Source organism: Rattus rattus, chromosome 5 (assembly GCF_011064425.1).
Source record: "Rattus rattus isolate New Zealand chromosome 5, Rrattus_CSIRO_v1, whole genome shotgun sequence".
NCBI classification, from domain to species: Eukaryota; Metazoa; Chordata; class Mammalia; order Rodentia; family Muridae; genus Rattus; species Rattus rattus.
In genome coordinates, this window is record NC_046158.1 from 9,064,173 (window position 1) to 9,087,071 (window position 22,899).

Sequence of the window (22,899 nt, forward strand, 5' to 3'; positions counted from 1 at the left end):
AGAAGTCTTCTTTAAAATGCTCCTTGGTCTCTAATGATCCTGCTCAGAGCCCTTCTGGAAGCCCCAGCCACGGCAGACCTTTCAGCTCCCTCCCTTTCCTTGGAGTGTGTTTTTAACTTTCATATGTGTCTTTGTCTGTGTAAGCTCCTGTGAATCCTGGAGCTGAAGTTGGAGATAGTCCTGAGTCAACACATGGAGCTGGAAACTGAACTGTGCTCGTCTGGGAGAGGAAGAAGCTCTCTTAACCTTTGAGCCATCTCTCCAGCCTCCTAGATTTCTCCTTTTCCCACTTCATTTATCCCAGGATTGATTCCAGTGGCTGGGAAGGTCTCACCCACATGCGGGGACAGCCTTCCCTTTTCAGCTAATCCAGTGTGGAAATGTTCACAGACGTGTGCCCTACCCACGCCATAGGTGTTTTGCAATCCAACCTCCCTGGTGATGAAATTTAATCATCCCATCCCAGTAAACCCTTTTTTTTCCTCATAAACGTACTATTATCGAATTGTTTAAGATTATATCAAAATACAGAAAAATACTACAGACAGATCCTCTTTTCCCAACCACCTCCATCCAGAGCAATGGTTCTCAACCTGCCCAATGCTGTGGTCCTTCAACGCAGTTCCTCGTGTTGCCGTGATCCCCCAACCATAGAACTGCTGTTGTTGCTATATCATAGTTGTAGTTTTGCTACCGCTGTGAATGATAGCGCAAATGTCTGATACACAGGGTTTCTGGTGGGGTCTCGAGCCACGGGTTGAAGACCACTGATCCAGACTGTCAGTCCTTGTGTTCTCATGGCTCATTTGTCCCAACAACCCATCAGTGTGGTCAGGAGCTGAAGCCTGAACTGGATTCAGACGGCATTACTCTTTTATAAGTGTCACTTCCTGCCTTGGCTCAGTTCACTCTCCGATCCTGTGGGCTCCCCTTGGCTGTGAAGTTTCACAGACTTCCCATTGGTGACCTTGACCACTTTGAGCCAGATGTTTTGTAGAACATCCTCAGTTGGGCTTCATTTGGCACATCTCTGGCTAACCCAGAGTGATGGGAAGAGGACCAAAGAGGTGACAGCTCCTTCTTGTCCCGTCACATCAGGAGAGTACATCACTGTGTTAGCCAGGGCCTGCATTTCCGAACCACCAAGTCAGTTCGTGCCAAGCACACAGTGAGTACCTAACCCGTGTTCCTCCACATAGTAGGACCTAGATAACATCTCGGAAGAGGACGCTGTGGGAATCACACCCTGCTGCTTTGCCACATTCCCCTGGGGAATCCCTCCCTCTCTCCACTGGCTCCAGGCTCTGCCCACCCTGAGAGAGCCCACAGGAACCTGAGTCAACCCCCGCCAATGGCTTACCCAGCCAAAGCAACCTTCACAGCCTTGCCAAGCACTCTGCTTCCAAACAGCACATGAAAAGCCACAGATACTTAAACAGACAGTGTCCTTGTCTTAAAACCAAGCATGTCCCAGAGCAACAACAGGATAACCGGGAGGAGTCCCTGTGAGGATCCAATATTGATGATGTCACTGGAGCCAGAGATTTCCAACCAGACCAATGACTCATTGCCTCAGTGAACATTTGCAAGTGGAGATGTGTGGATGGAGGGATATCCTGTGGGGCACACTGTGACATAGAATAGGTTCCATGGTGAGATGTTTACTATGGTTTGTTTTTGTTTGTTTGTGAGCGAGTGTGTGTGTGTGTGTGTGTGTGTGTGTGTGTGTGTGTGTGTGTGTTCATGCACGTGCGTGTTTATGTTTTATTTGGGGAGAGGGGAAGAGTTGAAAGTCAAAGGGTGGACACGAGGGGAGGGGGAGATGAAAGGGACTGGGATCCCTGATGTGGAACTCACAAAGAATAGATGAAAAGTTAAAAGCAAAAACAAAAACACCAGACACATCCGTGGAGAGAGATGCTGGTCTGAGGCATCCATCATAACCATGGATGGCTGCACATACCCTCAACATAGGAAGGGACACTAAATAACTTTAGGTGATGGACAGTAGCCTGCCCCGTGAAGGGGCCCAGCTTACACACAGACTCTGTTTTCTCCCCACTTTGTTTTAAGGCAGTGGTTCCCAAACTGTGGGCTGGGACCCCCTGGGAGACCGCAAACAACTCTGTCACAGGAGTTGCATACCAAATATTTACATTATGATTCATACCAGTAGCACAATTACAGTTATGAAATAGCAACAAAAATAATTTTTTACGGTTAGGGGTCTCCACAACAGGAGGGACTGTATTAAAGGGTATCAGCATTACGAAGGCTGAGAAGCACTGTTTTAGGAAAGGAGGCAAGAGAAGCTGTTGCCTGGGGCCCATGGCTGGGAGAGGGCAGGGTCCTTCCTGTTTTAGTCCCTCTACCTCCAGGCTGTCTGCAAAGAAGAGAGCAGGAAGTCTCAGCATAGCCTCGACTACATACCTGAGGGTCAAAGCCACGGCAGATTGGCCTGCGAGTCCTGGGAGAGAGGGAACAGCCCAACACACACACAGATCCAGAGAAGGCTGAACCCCTCCCCTGGGGCTCTAATCAGGCCCGGATGAGAATGTACTGGCCTGCCAGAGGCAGCTCTGCTGGCTGTGCGTTCCGAGCAGTGGCTTCATCTAACCAGTTCCTCCTAATCTGATACCAGCAGAGGCAGAAACCAGAGTGGGATTCCTGTTTACCCTCTTAGAATGGGCACAGCAGAAGTGCCCATGGCACAAATACCCACCTCCTTCCACTGCCAAGTTCAGGAGACCCCGAGGTGAATAGAGCAGGAAAACTAAGGTCTAGGAAGTTCCCTTGGCTTCTTCTGATGTGGTGTTTAACTTCCTGCCTTCTGGAAAGACTTGGGAGGCCCATCAAGCCTGGGATGCTAGCCCATCATTGAGCTCTGTGATCAGTTAAAAAAGCTGAAGAAAGCCGGGGAAGTGTCTCAGTTGGGAGAGTGTTCATCCGTCCAACATGCTAAAGCCTGGGTTCCACCTCCAGTACTGCATATGCTGAGTATACTGATACAGGCCTGTGATCCCAGCACTCAGGACATGGAGGTAAGAGGATCAGAAGTCCCAGGCCATCCTCAGCTGCATAGTGATAAGTCAGCCTGAAATCCCTGGAGACCCTGCCTCAAAGAGAAGAAAGAAGGAAGGAAGGGAAGGAAGGAAGGAAGGGAAGGGAAGGAGGGAAGGAAGGAAGGGAGGAAGGAGGGAAGGAGGGAAGGAAGGAAGGAAGGGAGGGAGGGAAGGGAAGGAAGGGGGAAGGGAAGGGAAGGAAGGGAAGGGAAGGGAAGGGGGGAAAAGGGGAAGGGGAGGGGAGAGAAACACTCCCCGCTGCCATCTCTCATGGGTGTGAAAATTCAGGAGAAATGTGCTGAGGAAAAAGAACACAGGCGCCAAGTCCAGTTCCCAGTCAGAGCTCTGGGGGGACCCCCAGGCCCTGAGTATGTTCTGGACATCTGACAGCCTCTGGGCAAAGCCACAGCCAGGAAGTGTGCAGCCAAGTTGGCTGAAGGTGCTGGAAAGTGACTCAGCCCCAGAGCCTGAGCCCGCTCCTGTGTCTGCTGGGGCATCTGATCTTGTCTCTGTCCTGCCTCCCTGGTCCTACCTTACCTGTCTATCCAATGGCCACAGTAACCTCATTACCCAAGGTCTAAAAATGAAACCAGCCTCAAGGTTGGGATACATTAAACTATTCAAAAGGTCACAAGGATCCTTTGTCCTTAACGGCTTCAACCCAATGACTACACACCCCGACTCCCCCATCACAGGCACCCGGTGCCTCAGAGGACAAACGAGCTCAAAGCTATTGGTACCACAAAGATGTCCCCTCAGACCTTCTGGCATCTGCTCTCACATCCATTGCCTTCCCAGGGGGAGGAGCCAAAGCCAGCTAGAAAGCTCACAGCCTTCTTGAACCAGGCCAAGATGGCTGCCCAGTTTTTAGACTATGGTCGCTGGTCCTACTACACTTCTATGCAAACTTCATGGGAAGCTTCAGAGCTTCAGACAAGGACTGTGTGTGTGTGTGTGTGTGTGTGTGTGTGTGTGTGTGAGAGAGAGAGAGAGAGAGAGAGAGAGAGAGAGAGAGAGAGAGATCTTGATTTTATTCATTTCCATCGCTATAGTAAAATACCCTGTCAAAAGCAACTTAAGGGAGAAAGGGTTTGCTTTAGCACACAATTCCAAGTTACAGTCCATCATAGCAGGGAAGGCACAGCCTCAGGAGCTTGAAAGAACTGGTCACAATGCATCCAGAATGATCAAGAGTAACAAACCATGATTAAATCCTGCATGCTCTAAGGAATGTTGCCACCCACAGTAGGCAGGTCTTCCAACCTCAGTTCATTTAATTACGATAATCTCCCAACAGCAGCAACAGGTCAATCTGATCTGGAAAAAAATCCCTCAGTGAGACTCATGTCCCAGTCGATTCTAGAGTGTGTCGAGTTGACAAAACTATCTTGGGGAAAGAGTGTTTCCAGTGCCCTAGTCAACTTCTGGGTTATAGATCTTGCTGTGTGACGGGGCCTTAGTCAAGTGCTTGAAGGGGGCTTTCAGAGAGCAGGCAGGGGCAGCATGATGCTGGGGAGACCTGGGCTGTCAGCCAGGATGTGTGATAAAGGAAAGAACAGAGCTTGCACTGTTTCCTTGGGGAACTTAGGCAGCCCCTGACTCCAGCCCAAGCCTATGCACTAAAGAGGGTGGTAGAGCAATGAAAAGAGGGCCCCAGAGAGGAAAGTTACAACTCAGGAGTGGGGAGCCAAGGCTGCCAGGGAGCACCCCACCCATGGCACTGCCATAGGAACAGAAACAAACAGGCCTGAAAAGGCCATTGAACAGGCACAGTGTAATCCCCAGACACTGGAAAGACGGGCACCCATCCTGGCCACAGCAGTCACAGTGCCAGGCATGACGACCAGCCCCAAGGGTTCTATGACCACAGACCTGCTAGGGCCCAGACTTAAGCGGTCACAATGCAGCGGAGGGGCAAATGCTGGATCTCAGGCCTGTGCCTGAAGAAGGGAAGGCCACCCCTCTAAGGATGGAACTGGGGGGATTCCGGGCCACGACACCTAGCTGGACCTTGTAGGGAAGGCAGAGTGGACTGAGCAGGCAGGAAACGGGAACACAGGAGCAGGGTAGGCACAGAGCTAAGCATTCTAGGGCTCATGGCCTCGGTAACCAAGGTTCTCCTGGAGCAAGTAGGCCAGAGAAGAGGGATGAGGAGGGTGCCTGCAAAATATAGGAGCCTCACATTCCCTAGGGGTGTGGAGAGGTGAGGAAGACTGCCCAGAACCTGTCCTCTGATGCTATAAGGTCATGGGGAGGGGGGACTAGAAGAGGCACAATCAGAGGTGGGTGATCCAAGGAAGCTGAGAAGGGCAGGGTAGGTACATGGGCTGTGCAAAGGAGTCAGTGTTTTACTGCTATCCCCCAGACTGTCCTCCAGGTAGCCAGCACTCTCAGGGCAAGCCAGACCTGAAGAGCTTTTGAACGCCCCTTGCCTTGAAAGTTACCTCATTCCTCCCAGGGATCCCCAGACGGGGGGTTCCTTTCATTCTCCAGTTTCCTCCAGGCTCCAAAAGAAACTCACTTCCTAGATCTGTAGCTTGGCCTCTACTCAGGGCCTGTGTCCTAGGAAGGTGCCTGGACAGCTATAGAGAGAGGCCTGGGTCAGGCGGCAGCAAGAGGGCCTCTGAGCAGTACTGGAGTAAAGATTGTTGGGGGAGGAGTGGCCTCATCATCCTCACCCCCCACTCTACCCCACCCCCTTCCCATGCAAGCTCTTGTCCCTCCCAGGCTACCAGGAGCCCAAACTCTTCCCTTGGGGAAGCAGAGGCAGACACTTTGCATGCCCATCTCTCCCTCCCTCCTATGGACAGAGAGACAGTTACCGGTTCCTCTATCCAGAAGTTAGAACCATAATGACAGTTGTCAGTGGTGTCCTAGTACACACATATGTCAGTCAACCTGGAAACCTGTTTCCATTCCCGTGGAACAAGAGACCGTACGTGTAAGTTCCCAAAGCCACTGACTCAAAGCTCATGGCTGACCTACGTCTACACTATGCTGCGTCTAGGACCATGGCCAGATCATCAGCCCCGTCCTCGGCAGGGGCGTGTGGGCAGGAGAGGGGGGTGTTCAGGTCCGTCCCCAAAGATCCTCATGCCAGAATTACACCATGAAGTCAAATGTGACCTTTTTTGAGACAGGGTCTCCTGAAGCCCGGGTTGATCTCAAATTTGCTGTGTAACCAGGGGTGACCTTGAACTTACTCTCTTGTTTCTTCCTCCCAGAGCTGGCATTACAGACACACGCCACCATTTGGGTTTATGTGGACCCGGACGTCAAACCCCAGGGTCTGGTACATGTGGGGTGAGCACTCCACCTCCTACCATATCCCCAGCTTCTACCATGAAGAATGAGCACTGAAGGCTCCGAGACAGGGGTTCAAGCACTGACCTGTTCTTAGGCTGGACAGGCGAGGTAGGGGGGCCAGAGAGAGCTGGCCCGTGCTGAAGGTTGGTAAGAGGCCAGAGAACGCAGATAGAGCCCTGGAAGGATCATGTAAAACCAGAGGCTACAGCAGCTCAGCTTCAGCTAAGGAAGCAAAAGGGAGGGTCTCGGATGTCCAGAGCTTTTCTAGCCTGTGGGGAACCTGAGAGTTGTAGCTGTCTTTGGAGGAGCCACAGGACCACGGGATGAAGGGAAGGCGACTGATGCTCTCTCTCTCTCTCTCTCTCTCTGTGTGTGTGTGTGTGTGTGTGTGTGTGTGTGTGTGTGTGTGTGTGTGGAGGGTGTGTGTGTGTGTGTGTGTGTGAGATGGGCATGATGGAGCCAAGGCCAGCTTGGCCAGATGAAAGATTCTGAACATCAGAGCTGAAAGTGGTAGAGAGAAAAGGGGCAAGAAACACTGCTTTTTTGGCAGGCCTGAGCCCCTGGATGGGAAAAGAAGGGGCCTCTAGTCCCTAAGACCATCCTGCATCTATATGACATGGGGCGGGGGGCACAAGGCTGAGTGGCAGAAAGCGAGACAAGCCAGACACACCAGGGCAGAGTCCATGATTCAACTGCCAGGGTGGGCTGCGGTGTTACAGGCAGGGATTAGAGCCAGAGGGCACCTCCTGAGCCTCCTGTGATTTCCTGGATCCTTTGTCCCAGAGCAAAAAAAAAAAAAATGGACCAGGCATATGGATGGTGGCAAAACAGAGACAGCCTGTTACAAAGAGGATGGAGTTCGTGAGAGTGAACGAGTGTGCAGAGCTGGGGCAAACTCCAAGGCTCAAAAGCCCCAGGCCACAAGAGCCCTGATCCTCCTCGGGTCACCCCACCCACCTCCTCCAGCATTTGGAGAGTGCAGGCTATTCCTGAGAATGCCTGTCCACTACACGCGGCCTGGCGAGGGGATTCCTGCGGTTTAGCCCACTGGCTTTCCCTATATTGTGTCAGTCTTGATGATCCCAGAGCCTCCCTTTCAGCTCACTGGGGCCTCCTGTGTGGGGTGGCATGGCCTCCCTGTTCCCAAGTTTGGCTACAGACCAGTCTGGTGTCTAAACCTTGCATCCAAGTAGGAACTGATCAGGAGGATGTTAGGACACCAGCACCCACCAACTGCTTTGCATTCCTGTCAGAGGACTAAGTCTCCCTACAACCCGTCAGGCCAGTCAGGCCTGTGGAGAGGCTGTGGCAGCAGGTGAGGAATTGATGGAGGCTCTTAGACAGGTTAGGCCCTGTTCTCAAGTGGGGCACCAAAGCACCTTCCATAGCCGTGGCCGTGAAGATATAGAGCCCAGTCACCACCCCAATACCAACCGACTTTGAGGAAGGAGTCAAACCAGCCTCCCCTAATTGCATAACTTGTGAGCTCACACTCTCTCTCCCCTGCCTTCTCAGAAGGGGACAGAGACTTGGAAGCACCTCCATAATCCAGAAGCAGGGTTAGGTAGGACCCAGCGGTCTGTAATGAAGGCAAGAGCCTCCCCTTCCCAGAGGCTGAGGCAGAGAAATGGCCACTGAGCACCCTTGACCCGTTGAAGCACCACTGGGCTGTGGGACTCTGGCACTGGTTCCATGGCCTCTGAGCAGGCACTGCCCACCTTTAGAGTGTGCATCTTGGGGAATGGTTATTCAGGGTTCCCATAGTGCCCAGCAAAGCCACAGGGAAAGCTTCAATCTGCTCAGACATCCAGGTCCAAGCCCTTAGAGCACCCACAGCACACCCCCAGGCTCTGAGGCTTCAGGGACCTTAGTGTCATCCAATGTTAGTGCCTCCAATCTGTTACAGTCTCTGATCCTCCCTCTGCCACTGTGGTGCCCCATACCCTCCTTCTCAGAACTATGGGTCCTCAGTGGGCCCCTCACATGGACACTTTAGGCAAGACTTTTCACAGAAGCCTCAGTTGCATTTTACCCTGCCCCTGCCAGCCTGGGTTCAGGACCCTCTCTCACACAGCGGTAAAAGACTTCTCTCAATAGGAAGACTCTCTTTGGGGATTCTTCTTACTACCAAGCACAGAGTCGATGCGCATGCTTCCTTACTCAACCTTGACCTCTGGGGCTGGCTTTGCTTTTCTATCTCCCTTCCGTGTTCCTCGCATACCCCAAGCTCAGAGGACTGGGGTGGTCCCACCCTTTGCTTACTTCATGTCCAGGGTCAAGGGGGGCAGGGGTACCCTGAAGCCATGAGCTAGGCAGATGGCAGGCTGGGGAGAACTGGTTGTGGAGGGAAAAAGAAAAGGTTGGGGACACTCACCATCAGCCTGGCCACAGAGGGCATTGCAGATCCAAGAACAGTTCCTATCATGGCTGAAACCAGGAGGGGCTGCTAGGCAGAGGGTGCAGCTCAGGAAGAGGTCAGAAGCAAGGCGAAGGCCTCTGCCCAAAAACACCAGCCGAAGGGAACTCTGGCAGCACCCTGGCTCTACTGGGTGGTCAGCCTTCCCAGCAAACGCAGAGCCCTGGACCTGGGCTGAAGTGCCAGGATGGTATGGACAGGATAGCACAGTATCCTCTGGGATATTCTGTCTACCACCAACTCAAGGGGCTGCACGGCAGAACTGGCATATGCCTCTGGCACAGTCCATACTTCCCATGAACTCTAACCTCTGACACTGTAAGGGTAAGTAGCCAGCAGTCCCCTTCATAGCCCACCCCCATGAACAGCTCCCAGGTTACTTCCTAGGCTGGCCCTTTAATGCTTCATCTTACAAGGGACCTGGTATGAGGAGCCAAGAGCCATTGCGATGGCAAGAGCTGGCCAGCTGGCCTCTGTCCAAGCCCCACTGTCTTTTTCTGAGGTGTGCCCAGCTGGCCCTTTAAGAGGCCGGGGGCACTACTGGCAAACGCACAGCTGGCCCAGTACTGGGTCGGGCACGTTCCTGCTCCTCGTGGAAGACCTAGCTGGAGAAGAGACAAAATGTTCTTGCACAGCCTGGTAAACAAGCCTGAAGTGTTTTGAAAGCTTCTGCCTATACAAAGGACTGGGCTAGAAATGCAAGAGTTGCAAAAGGAGACGCTGGACTGCAGGAGGGGGCTGTGCTGTAACGGAACTGCCCTGTGCATGTGTGTGCACGCCAGACAGCTCTGTCTGTTTGGGGAGGGGCATGTACACACCTGTGTGCAGTGGTGGGCTCTGCCTGTGTGGAGGGAAGAGTGTGGCCACACCTGTGCATAATTGTGTCATCTGCCCGTGTAAGAGAAGGTGTGTGTATGTGTGTACTTGTCGGCTGGCAAGGAGGTATTTGTACACATACCCTTGTGTGCATACATACAGCCTATGGCTGTATGTGAGTGCAGGGGGTCAGGATCATGCAAATGTGAGCTTATACACACAGGTACAGCTCCACACAGCTCTCCCTGGAACCTAGCTGTCTAAGTCAGGATCACGCTTGCTGTGATGAAACACCATGACCAAAGCAACTCGGGGGAGAAAGGGTTTATTCAGCTCACACCTCTGCATATTTTTTACCACTGAAGGAAGTCAGGGCAGGAACTCAAGCAGGGCAGGAACCTGGAGGCAGGAGCTGATGCAGAGGCCATGGAAGGGTGCTGCTTGCTGGCTTGCTCTTTGAGATTTGCTCAGCCTGCTTTCTTATAGAAACCAGAACCACCAGTCCAAAGATGGCACCACTCACAATGGCTTGGTCCTCACCCATCAATCACCAATTAAGAAAATCCCTTATAGCTGGATCTTGTGAAAGCATTTTCTCAATTGAGGTCCCCTTCTTTCAGATGACTCTAGCTTGGGTCAGGATGACATAGACTAATCAGGACACCAGCTCTACAGAGCACAGGCTAAGATTGTCTTTGGCCCAGGCTCCAGGGCCCCTAGCCTAGGGTTGGAAGGGTGCCAGGAACCCTGCTCCCCTGACAGCTAATTAGAGTCAGGAGCACAGTGACCTGGTGACTGAAGACAAGGAGTCTGAAGAACCATGAAGCCGAAGAAACCAGGTGAGCAGCCCTCAGGGGCAAGCGCTTGTCACAGGGCCAGACTCAGCTCATCTGGGACCAATCTCAGTTGTAATGATGGTGCCAAGAGCTTTGGCACCCCACTGGGGACTTACCCTGTGCTACAAAGATCCACCCCCACACCAGCTCAGCCACCTGGACCATGTCAACCCCAGAGCATGTCCTCCAAGGCTGCCTTGCTATGCGAAATGGGCAGACGGCCGTGTGCGATTGGGTTAGAGGCAGACAAGCTGCCTGGCACTAGGAACCAATCCTCATGGCCCACCTCTGTGTCAGTGACAAGAGCTGTCCTCAGCTTGTCCTCTGCCTGTACCCATCCTGCAGGGGAGACAAGCTTTACTCTGAGTCATCCTACATAGAGGCTGCAGTCACCTGTCTATGCAACGACTTAAGGATATGGCTAGGCACTGAGGACATCAGCACAGGACAGCCTCTGCCCTAGGACAGGCAAAAAGCAGGACCTCCTAGTGTTCCAGACAGGGAGAGAGACACAACACAGTAGAGGGAGCACAGCGAGGCATAGAACCAATCTAGGGTGTGAAGACAGGGACGGTCTGTGGAGTGGAGGTGCAGGAAAAGTCTGAAAGAAGAAGGCTGCAGCCATTAAAGTAAAGACTAGAACAGGACTGAGTCCATAGTAGTCACCCAGCCAACACTTGACCAGCAGGTAGCTGAACCTTATGAGACAGCACCCTAAAATGCAAAGGGGACAGAAAAGTGTCAGAGCTCTGCCAGTCTGGTGCCAACCTGACCTGACTGGCCCTGGCTGATGCCCACATCGGCCTATGCCTCCTCATGCAACACAGACGTTTCTCAGAGCCAGGGGTGGACTCTGTCCTTAGAGTGGCTGGAGAGAGCCTGGTGGATGGAACAGCCAAGTCCCTGGCCCCCTGCCCAGTCCATTGGGGGTGGCCTTGGGAGGTACACCCACCTCCTGGCTACAGCAGGAGGCAGCATAGCCAGGAGAACCATCTGGGAAATGTGTATCAGTAGAACTTGCAGCGGAGCCAGCCAATGCCAGGGCAGCCAGGGTGTCCACCCCTTCAGCTCCCACAGCGAAGGTAGGGGTGGGGTCTCTGGTGGAGCTGATCCTTTGGCTAACCGTAGGCTGGGCGGTATTCAGAACTCATAGGCTAGGCGAATCCTCTCCTGAAGTATCCCAAGGGAGAGGAGCAAGGTAGGGATCCAGCAGCCCCCTCGCCACTACAAAGCATGATAAGGCAGCCAGCAGGGAGCAGAGATGACATGTCTTGAGCTGCCCCCAAAATCCTCAGGCAGGCAGACACATGGTGAGGGCTCGTCTCGATGCCCTGTGCTGGCCCCAGTCCTGTAAAGCCTGCTTAAGCTTGATTCCTTTCCCAGGAAAGTAGAGACGCCCCAAGAGCAGTGGGAAGAAGGGGATGGCACAGGAGGCCACTGTGCAGCTGTACTGTGCCCTCTGAGGCCAGGCCTGGGTCTCCTTCCGTGGTCTGGATGCTCAGCAGCTGTGCTGGGAGCCCTGTAGATGTACCACCATGTCAAAGGAGGCCGGTTGGAGGAGCTCAAGGTCACATGGCCAGAGGAAGAAAGCCTGTGTAAAAAGACTGACGATGGACTAGGCTTCCAAACCTTCTAGGTTCTAGGAGGATGGGAGGACAGGGACAGGAGTCCAGCCTGGAGGGTGGAGCCAAGGCAGGTGGGTGGAGCTAGATGTGGAGAATGGAGAGACTGCTTCTGAAGGCAGGGCACTCCCTCCCAGGAGGCCAGAGTTCTGAGAGTCAGTGGAGCTGGCATAGGAGGGAGAGAGAGGTAGCTGAGTCTGCGTCCAGTTCCTTCTGCCTCGTGTCCAGGCCCCAGGATACAAGGGCAGAGAGCGGGGATGGAGGGGAGTCTGTCTTAATCCGTCAGCAATGCAGGGAGAACCATGCCCTATCCCTGATCTCCAAAGGCCCACATACGGGGGATCCTCTGCTTCCCAAAACCAGAAAGACAGGAATGTCCCCACCGGATTAGGCCAGGGTCTTCCAGAGACCCCAGGGACACAGCAGCAGTAAAGGCCTGTTAAGGAAATGGACCATTTCATGTGGTCAAGAGGATGGGATCTGTGACCTGGGTGGAGACCTAATGTTCTGGACTGACCTGGCTAAGGGACCACCCTGAGACACAGTCTCCCTTAAGCCGTGTCACAGAGCTAGGCAGAATAACTATCCCTCTAATGAGACACTGTCCCTTGCTTTCTCCGAGTCCCATCCTGGAGCATGGTGGCTTATAGGGTCACAGCCACGAAGCTTCATAAGACCTCCCACTTTTCTGAATTGCTCAGAAAAACCTAATATTTCCTTTTGAAATTTCTTTGTTGGAAGCATGACTTGTCTTTAGGCATCCCCACTCTTTTCCTAAAGAAAAGAAGTCCCTGCCACATGGACTTCTCTTTGAGTCCATTCTTGGATTCCTTTATCAAAGAGGCTAAGAACCCCAAGAGGGGACCCCAATTTCCTGGAGAAGTCCCTGTCTCCTGTTACATACTGGACTGGACCTGTAGAGTAGGAGGGACCCAGACACCAGGACCTGACCAGGAAGTTGAGAGGTGGGTAGGTGGAACTTAACTCCCATATTTCCCACAGGACCATCTGAGGGGCAGCATCCCACGTACCTATCACTCAGGATCCCTGGAAGGTTCCTGAATTCCCACCATCCAGAAATGGAGGTTCTGAGGCTGCCTTCATTATCCACCCTTCACAGTTGCCATCATCCACACTGCCATCCATCCCAACATAGCTCCCAAATTGAGATCATTCCTCCTCCTCCTCTTCTTCTTCCTCCTCCTCTTCCTCCTCCTCTTCCTCTTCCTCTTCCTCCTCCTCCTCCTCCTCCTTCTTTCCTCTTTCCCCTCCTCCTTCCTCCTCTCCTCCTCCTCCTTCCTTCCTCTTTCCCCTCCCTCTTCCTCCTCCTCCTTCTCTTCCTCCCCCTCCTCTTCCTCTTCTTCTCTTCTTCCTCTTCCTCCTTTTTGCCCTCTTCCTCCTCTTCTTCCTCCTGCTCTTCCTCCTCCTCTCCTCCTCTTCTTCCTCTTCTTCCTCCTCCTCCTCCTCCTTCCTCCTCCTCCTCCTCTTCTTCCTCCTCCCCCTCTTCCTTTTCCTCCTCCTCCTCTTCTTCCTCTTCCCCACCCTCCTCTTCCTTCTCCTCCTCTCTCTTTCTTCCTTCCCCTCCTCTTCCTCTTCCTCCTCCTCCTTCTCTTCCTCTTTCCCCTCCTCTTCCTCTTCTTCTCTCCTCCCCTTCCTCCTCTTCTTCCCCTCCCTCCTCTTCCCCCCCCTCCTCCTCCCCCTCCTCTTCCTCCTTCTCTTCCTCTTCCCTCCTCTTCTCCTCTTCCTCCTCCTCCTTCTCTTCCTCTTTCCCCTCCTCTTCCTCTTCTTCTCTTCTTCCTCTTCCTCCTCTTTTGCTTCCTCTTCTCCTCCTCTTCTTCCTCCTGCTCTTCCTCCTCCTCCTCCTCCTCCTCCTCCTCCTCCTCTCTTCCTCCTCCTCTTCTTCCTCCTCCTCTCTTCCTCTTTCCCCTCCTCCTCCTCCTCTTTTGCTTCCTCTTCTCCTCCTCTTCTTCCTCCTGCTCTTCCTCCTCCCCCTCTTCCTCTTTGCCCACTTTCCCAAGGATCCCAGCTACGTAGTCACCATACCTCTGCACCCCATGTGCCAGAAGGCCTGGGTGATCTTTCTCTGGCCTTGCAGTTTAAATAGAGCGTTGAGGCAGTTCTTGAAGCCACAGGTCTGATGTTTCTTAGCCTAGACACATGCACACCACTGAGAGGGAAACAAGCTAAACTCTGCCTCCGAATTCATTTCCCAACTCAGTGTTCCAATTTCCTTTCTGTTAGTGTCACAAATACTTCAACCAAAAGCAGCTTAGGGGAGGAAAGTGTTTATTTAAACATACAGGTTATGCCCGTCCTTGAGGGAAGCAGGGTAGGTTCCTGAAGCGGAAACCATGAAGGAAAGCTGTTAGCTGGGTCACTCACAGACCCTTGTTCAGCTAGTTTCCTTGTAGAGGCCCCCACCTGCTAGGGAGAGTGCTGCCCGCAGTGGGCCAGGCCCTCCTGCATCAATTAACAGTCAAGACAGTTCCCCCACAAACATGCCAAAGGCCAGTCCTTCACTTGAGACACCTTTCCTGAGGAGATCTGGGCTGTGTCAAATTGACAGTCTCCCCTCCCTCCTCAATAGTGCATGGGTGACCTAAAGACAGGACTGGGGTAGGAGCCAGTGATCTAGAATGAAAGCCAGACCCTCCCCTCCCAAAGGCTGAGGTTGAGAAAGGGCCACCAACACCCTGAAGTGTCCCTGGGTTATCCAACTCTGGGGCAAAGAGGGGCCTGGGGGTGTGGATCACATAGCCTACAGCCAGGCAGACAGTCACACAGGCTAACTGGCGTCTGACAGACCAGGCCCCACACAGCAGGATGATACCCCAAGTGCCCCTCAAATCCAAACTGACCCTACTCTGGTAGGCACTAGGCAGCCTGGAGCCACATGCTCAGGGGAAACAGTGCCCAGTGTGCTGGGGAAGCCAGCCAGAGGGACATACACACTCCGGGAGTTTGGGAGATTAAAGCCAGCCACATAAACATGACCAGGAAGTGTCTCCACTGCAGTTCCCCCGGCAGACAGCGTCCCCACAGGAATTGCCCAATGGCTCTGTTGCAATGGTTTTAAATTCTGGCGCCAGCCCTGCAGATACACGGCTGTCAGATCCAGGCCTCCAGTCCCCCCAACACCCCGGCTGCCCCAGCTGCAAGCCAGAGCGCCTTGGGTTTAGGGGACAGGATGGTTGTGGAACAGAGGCTGACAGCAGGGAGATTTATACCAAGTATTAGCTCCAATCTGGATCTATCATCATTCAGAAGAGCACCAGGGTGTCACTGGCCCATCCCAAGGAAGGCAAAGGGCCCCAAACCTGTGTCCGCCTAGAAGACTGTGGGGCCTGGCTGCTCTTAGCTCACAGGCTCCTGTGGGCAGTTGGACTCCTCAGCTCCGTTACATAAAGGCTGGTCCTAGGGCAGGAGGGTCTGAACTGCCCCTCATGCCAACCTAGTGTAATGACCTTCCCTCTGCTCCGGGCCCAATTGGCTGTCCTGGCCTCTCTCCTTGCTTTCTCCTCCCCCAGAGGAAGGCAAAACCAGCCCCAGGTACTCCCTGCCACTGCCACTTCTCCCCACTGAGGGGCTTCCGTGATTTTCTCCTGTCACACACTTCTCATAGAACACAAACTACCAAGGACCTCAGCACACCGATGTCCTGGATCCTGCCTGGAAGTGGGTCCTGTCACCCATTCCCAGGTGAGAAAACTCAGGTGAGATGCAGAAGCCCAGCCAGGACCACACCCCAAGCCTCAGATGTGTTCCTGGTCACGTCCATCATCTTTGGTCTGGACAGGAGCCAGACTATTCCCCCATGTCCCCACATCCTGCAAGGGTACCATCTCCACCTCAGACCTGCTCTGACCTTCCCAGTCTAATTGTCCAGCTCCAGCAGTCATGGATCAGGTCCAGACCCAGGGCCTTAGCAGCACACGCAGGGCCGTACCCACAGCAACGTGGACCTCCCCAACCTCTTCAGAACAGGAGATCCTGGGAAAGCCGGGACTGTGAACATGTCAGGAACCACCCTCTACAAGGCGGCCTCCCCTTGCCAGTCCTCTGACTGGGGTCTGCCACTCCTCAGAGCCCCTGTTGGACCATCCTCTCTCTCTCTCTCTCTCTCTCTCTCTCTCTCTCTCTCTCTCTCTCTCTCTCTCTCTCTTTTTTTTTTTTTCAGAGGTGAGGACACTGTTCAGCCGCAGTCAAGCTCAAGGCTATGACCAAGACAGTGCCTCCCCATCGGCCACCAAAGAAGGTTCAAAGTTTCACTACTGGAGCCTGTCGGGGTGGAATGGGGGTGGAATGTGAGCCTTCTCCCACGGAACCTGCTTTCCTTAATGGGTAATCACAGACACTCAGGTTTATATGTTAAAGGAGGTTTAGGAGCATTTAATAGCTCATAAAATTTTATTGTTCCAGCTAAAACCAGTGATAACTGGCCTGAGCAGTGGCTGTCCCCTCCCCCAACACCCCACCCCGTTTATTGAAGAGTGAACGTTTGCTCTGCAGAGGACAGGAGAAAAGAGAAATGTGCATCTTCCCATAAGGGGTGTCCTGCCCCACCCCCAACACATGCTCCTTTCCACTCCCAAGCAGACAGGCAGCGCTGCCTGTGCCCCAACTGTGGACCCAAGTGACATCAGTTATATAGCGCCTACTGTGTACCTTATTGGAGCCACAAGGAATGAGGACACATGTCAGGCCAGGTATTTTTAATTTAATGTTTTATTAGCACACATTAATTATACATAATGCTGGGTTTCAGCCAGATGTGACGGCACATGCCTCTAATCCCAGCGCTCGGGAATCAGAGGCAAGTGGACCTCTATAAGCTGGAGGCCAGTCTGGACAACGCAGGGAGTTCTGGGACAGCCAGGGCTACGTAGTAGCCACCAAATAATAGCCACCAGAAAAGGGGGCGGTAATATAGCATTTCATAATTTTAAAAATGTACTTATGGGGCCGGAGAGATGGTTCAGCATGTAAGAGCACTGTCTGTTCTTCTGGAGGACCCAGGTTCAATACCACATGGCAGTTCGCAACTGCCTGTCTGTAACTCCTATCCGTGGGGATCTGACACCCTCACACAGACACGTATGCAGTCAAATCGCCAATGAACTTAAAATTAAAATAAATAATTTTAAGGGTTTGTACTGCCTATGTAGTTTTTAACATTTTATTTTTCTGTGTATGAGCATTTTCCCTTCATGTATGCATGTGCACCACATGTGTGCCTGGTGCCCGGGGAGCCAGGAGAGGGCAGGAGCTGGAGATAAGGAGCTGTAAATTATTATGTGGATGCTGAAAGCTGAACCCAAGTCCTCTGCAAAAGCAGTAAGTACTCTTACCCGCTGGTCACGGTGCCCACCAGTTCCATAACTTTCTCATACGTGTACATAATGTGGTTTTGTTTGTACTCAAGACAAAAACTGAGCTGTGTGTAGTGGCTCACCTTTGACCCCAGCACTGGGGAGGCAGAGGCAACCATGTGTCTGTGAGTTAGGTCTCAGTCTGGAAAGTGCTGCGATTCTGGACATAGACCACCACACCTGGCTCAAGCCCAGTGTCTTCAAGGAGCTGGCACACCAGGCCAGAGTTCCGTGCCCAGCAAATGGCCCTTCTAAAGCTTTCTAGAAGGAAAGGAACAGGTCCTGGGACTTCAGGGACAGACAGGATTGGGGTAATGTAAAACTATCACTAGCACACTACCTGGCTTCAGAGAGCCTCAGTTCCTTCAACTTTCAAACGGAAACCACATCAGTGCATGTCTTGTGGGTCAGTGTGTGGATAAAATGCAGAAGATCCATTAATAGATGAAAGTATAGTCTGCTCACACTGGAATATTATTACTCAGCCACAACAAGTACTGTGGTGGTTTGTCATAAGAATGACTCCCATGGGCTGGAGAGATGACTCAGAGGTTAAGAGCACTGGCTGCTCTTCCTGATGTCCTGAGCTCAATTCCCAGCAACCACATGGTGGCTCACAACCATCTGTAATGGGATCTGATGCCCTCTTCTGGTGTGTCTGAAGACAGCTACAGTGTACTCGCATATATAAAATAAATAAAGATCTTAAAAAAATAATGACTCCCATAGGCTCATAGACTTGAATATTTGGTCACCGGAGAGTTACACTATTTGAAAGGATTAGTAGGTGTGGCCCTGTTGGAGGAAGTGTGACACTGGGGGTGGGCTTTGGGGTTGAACCCCAGGCCATGCCCCAATGGCACTCTCTCTTCCTGCTGCCTGCCGTTCCAGACGTAAAACTCTCAGCTCCTTCTGCAGCACTGTGTCTGCCTGTGACAGAGTCTGAAGCTGTAAGCCAGACCCAGTTAAAAGCTTTCTTCGTAAGAGTTGCCATGGTCATGGTGTCTCCTCACAGCAGTAGAGCACTGCCTAAGACAAATAAGTAGTAACACTTTAACATCTACCACAGCCTGGGTAAACCTTAGAAATATAGTGTTTAGTGATAGGAGCCAGACACAAGAGGCCACTTAGTAAGTGGTTCCATTTGCATGAAAAAATACAAAAAACAAAACAAACAAACAAAAAGCCAGAATAAGCCAGTCCACACAGGCAGCATCGTGGAAGAATCCAGGCACTAAGAGAAGACACACAGGCATGACTGGATTCATGAGTATGGCTTTCTTTCTCTCTATCTCTGTCTATTTCTGTCTCTCTGTCTCTCTCTCTGTCTCTCTCTCTCTCTTTCTCTCTCTCTCTTACTTTTGTTTTTGCTCTTGTTCCTTTTTTGACAGGATGTCTTGTAGCCCAGGCTAGCCTCTAACTTCCTGTATAACTGAGGATGACCTCTTCTGTTTCCCCTACCTCTCCCTCTGGAGTGCTTGGATTATAGTCACATGTCCAACTGATGTGATACTGGGGATGGGATCCAGGGCTTTGTGCATGCTAGGAAGCACTCTCCCAAGAGAGCCGTGCGTTGCCCCAGGTCTAACACCCTTTGTATTTAAGATGCACTAGAGAGGCTGGAGAGATGGCTCAGTGGTTAAGAGCACTGACTGCTCTTCCAGAGGTCCTGAGTTCAAATCCCAGCAACCACATGGTGGCTCATAAGGGATCCGATGTCCTCTTCGCTGTATCAGCAACAGCATATTCATATACATTAAATAAATGATTTTTAAAGAAGAAGAAGAAAAAGAAGAAGAAGAAAGAAAAGAAAGAAAGAAAGAAAGAAAGAAAGAAAGAAAGAAAGAAAGAGAGAAAGAAAATGCACTAGAACTAGAGGTGTTGGCCACACCCTCCCGTGCACCTATGTGCCACTGACTCCCATTGAACCACACGCACTTGCAAACAGGTCATTTTGCGTGGCACAGAAAGTACATTCGGACAAACATGATCCAGGAGAAGCACCCAGCACAGCCTGGTCTTTGTACCCTTCATGCTGGCCACATATGATTAGATTTGAACTTGAGCTTCCACAGTAAGTGGGTACAGCAGGTATGTGTGTTGTGGGGTGGCAGCAACTGCCACAAATGAATTTGGTCCCTAGCTTTCCTTCTCAGTATTTCTCATGCCCATTCTCAAGTTCCTGTTGACAAGCCCTATGCTGGCCTGAGCTTTTGTCCATGGGGTGGGGAGTGTATTTTTTTTAAAGCCGCAAAACCTTCATCCCTTGCTGCATAGACGTACCCATACCTGCATAGTGAGGCTGTCTCTTCTTGTCTCTCTGTACCAGGGCTTTGTTCTGGGCCCCACCATCTTGCTGCCTGCTGGGTCCTGTGCCACAGTGACTGTGGATGGTGACCAGATGTTGCATTGTAAACACACTTACACTCAGGCCTGATTGTGAGGCTCAACCTTGCTCTTGAGTTGCTTGTACCCTGCAGGCTAACCCAAGTCCCCACGTCCCCTCCAGCCCTCACTACTCACCCACTAGAAAGCAAGGCCCAGGACGCCTCTGGCCCCTCTTGGGAGAGGTTCGGGTGTTGCACAAGTGCCTCGTAGGCTCCAAAATAATCCAATTTCAGAAGAGGAGAGGGAAGAAGAGGGAGGAGGCAGGGGGAGGTGACTGAATGCCAGAGGAGGGTTTCCTCGAGACAGCTGTTTCGTACTTTTTTCTCCATTTTATGATCTAAAAGTTTCCCAAAACAAAAAGATCTGTTATTTTCTGCCTCCCAGATATTACAGTGACAGCATGCCACGGCTAGATGACAATGACACAGGCGTAGAATGGATCCGATGTATGGAGAACTCTGCAAAGCGGGCTCCTTCTCGCAGAATCTGGGCTTCGGCTGCCGTCTCTTGCCATGATGTTCTGGCCACAGGGCCACAAGCACCATTCTCCTCTGCCCCAGTCTCTTAGCCCCAACAGGTTGGAAGGCTCTTGTACGCGCCCAACCCTCTTCCATCATGGTTAGGCACCACGCGACTTTTCATTTCCAAGTCTGATTACCACAGATGCAGAGTGAAAAATGATCCAATAACCCAGGAAATCCGAGCATCTCAGAGCGAAACACAATAACCACGGCTGTGGCTGCCAGTTTCAGTCAGACAGATTAGGCCAGCATCGGTGGCCCTGGGTGGCTAGGAAAGGACACTGGAAGGGTCACTCTACTGGGATGAGAGAGAGGGTCAGTCACTAACCTGGCCATGTTAGGGCTGGAGTAAGTGCTGGGGACTGGGCTGCAGCCACCCCTCCAATCCTGGCAAGGACTGAAATGGACATGAGCTTTTCTGCCTCTTGGCCTGAGGGGTCTGTGAAGTCGGAACCATGAGGCCTGGTACAAGGTGCAGAGATAGATGGATGGATGGATGGATAGATAGATAGGTGATAGAGGTATTATATAGAAAATATATGTATATATAGAATATATATATATAGAATATATATATATATAGAATATATATATATATATATATATGAATTAAAGGTGGGTCTTCCCACTTCAGATGATTTAATTAAAAAGAAATCCCTCACAGATGTGCCCAGCCTCTTGGGTTTTACTTAACTCCAGATGTAGTCAAGTTGACAGCCAAGTGTAGCCATCACAGAGGGATTTCAGAGAGCCCCTACCCAGCCCACCAAGCCTGAGCAGGCATCTAGCTTGTGTCCGTTTTAACTGAACTTTGCTTTTTTTTTTCAAAGATTTATTTATTTATTATATACAAATACACAGTAGCAGTCTTCAGACACACCAGAAGAGGGCATCGGATCCCATTACAGATGGTTGTGAGCCACCATGTGGTTTCTGGGATTTGAACTCAGGACCTCTGGAAGAGCAGTCAGTGCTCTTAACCACTGAGACATCTCTCCAGCCCTGAACTTTGCTTTTTAAAAGGATCATATTCAAGTAACTCAAATATCGTCTCCTGATTTTACACCCTTTTGGATCTGGGACATCTTGGTTGAGCCAGGGGTCTTCCACAGGTGTGCCCCCCATCCTGGCCATTCCCCTTGCCCATCTCCCACACACGTGGCTAGCCATAAGCTTTACACCGTGGCCTGCCAGGTCTCAAGCAGGTGGTCTCCCTTCAGGCTCTGTGTGTCCCCTACAGTGTGAGATACAACCCATCAGCAAGAAGTCCCTAAGTGGTTTCACCACAGGGGACGTTTTGGGAATCAACCGTAGACAGTGGTATTCATTCCACCCACGCGCCAGGCGACTGGTCAAATGCTCTGGCTACCTGAGCTAGAACTCCACCAAACAACCCTGAGCTTCTTTTTATTTATTTATTTTTTAATATTTATTTTTTATCTTTTAACAATTATGTGTGCATGCGTGTCTGTGTTGTTTGTATGTGCAAATGAGTGCAGTGCCCTTGGAAACCACAAGACAGAGTACGACCTCATGCAACAGAAGTTATAGGCAGTTATGAACCACCCAGCAAGGATCCTGGAGCAGAACTCAGGGCCTGTGCAAGAGCAGCAAGTATCTTTAAGCACTGAGCCCTCTCTCCAGCCTCCATATCTTACAGACTTCTTTCAGACTCATCCACCATTAGGAGATTGCAGGAAAACAATGGCCTGGGCCCATTTAGAAGGCCCTGAGCTGCTGCAGGAGGCAGGCCAGGCATTTGCACGTTGAGACCCATACGAGTTTATCACCAGAGACTTCCTTTAGTTCCTCCTTCCTGTTACAGTCAAGACACCATACTGATTTTCTCCAGAGTCTTGTGAGCTTTGAGGGTGGTCTATGGTTTCCACCCAAGACACTGAGGGAACAACCAGCCTGGAGGTGAGGACCTCAGCTCAACCAGAAAGCCCCCCCAAATCATCACGAGGTCACAAAAGTCCAATAACAGGTCATATCCAGGATGTGTGCATGCCTGACCCAGGTCACCTGGGTGAGCTAGGTCAAGTGCCATGGTCAAAAGCCTCTAACGGCACATGACCAAGCCTGACTGGGTTGGTTGTAGAGATGAGGTCCTGCCTCAGTTTCCTCATCAGGACAGCAAGAACATTCCCCTGGACAGCCCAGGGCCCCATCCCCTGTAGGGAAAATATTGCAACTAAAGGCAGCCAATGTAACTTAAGTGATAGGATGACACCTTGAAGACTTGGTCTATTTTAGAGTCACAGCAAGGCAAGGGAGCCGTGAAAAAATGGAGAGCTACTCAAAAAACAAACAAACAAAACACACAGACACGGGTTGGGGATTTAGCTCAGCGGTAGAGTGCTTGCCTAGCGAGCTCAAGGCCCTGGGTTCGGTCCCCAGCTCCGAAAAAAAAACCACACACATACACACACAGAGACATACACACAGACACATATACAGACACACATACACACACAGACACATACACAGACACACATATAGACACACAGACACACATACAGACATACAGACACACACACACATCCACAGACATATACATAAC

The 22,899-nt window shown here is 51.6% G+C and overlaps 1 long non-coding RNA gene across 1 annotated transcript; it reads right to left on the minus strand.

Moving 5' to 3' along the window:
* Positions 1 to 624: 624 nt before the first annotated feature.
* LOC116900069 lies at positions 625 to 5,727 on the minus strand. The gene is made up of 4 exons (XR_004387914.1): positions 5,507 to 5,727; positions 4,265 to 4,379; positions 1,361 to 1,503; positions 625 to 1,126 (listed from the first exon to the last, which is right to left on the minus strand). It is a non-coding gene; the product is annotated as an uncharacterized LOC116900069 (long non-coding RNA).
* Positions 5,728 to 22,899: the final 17,172 nt, after the last annotated feature.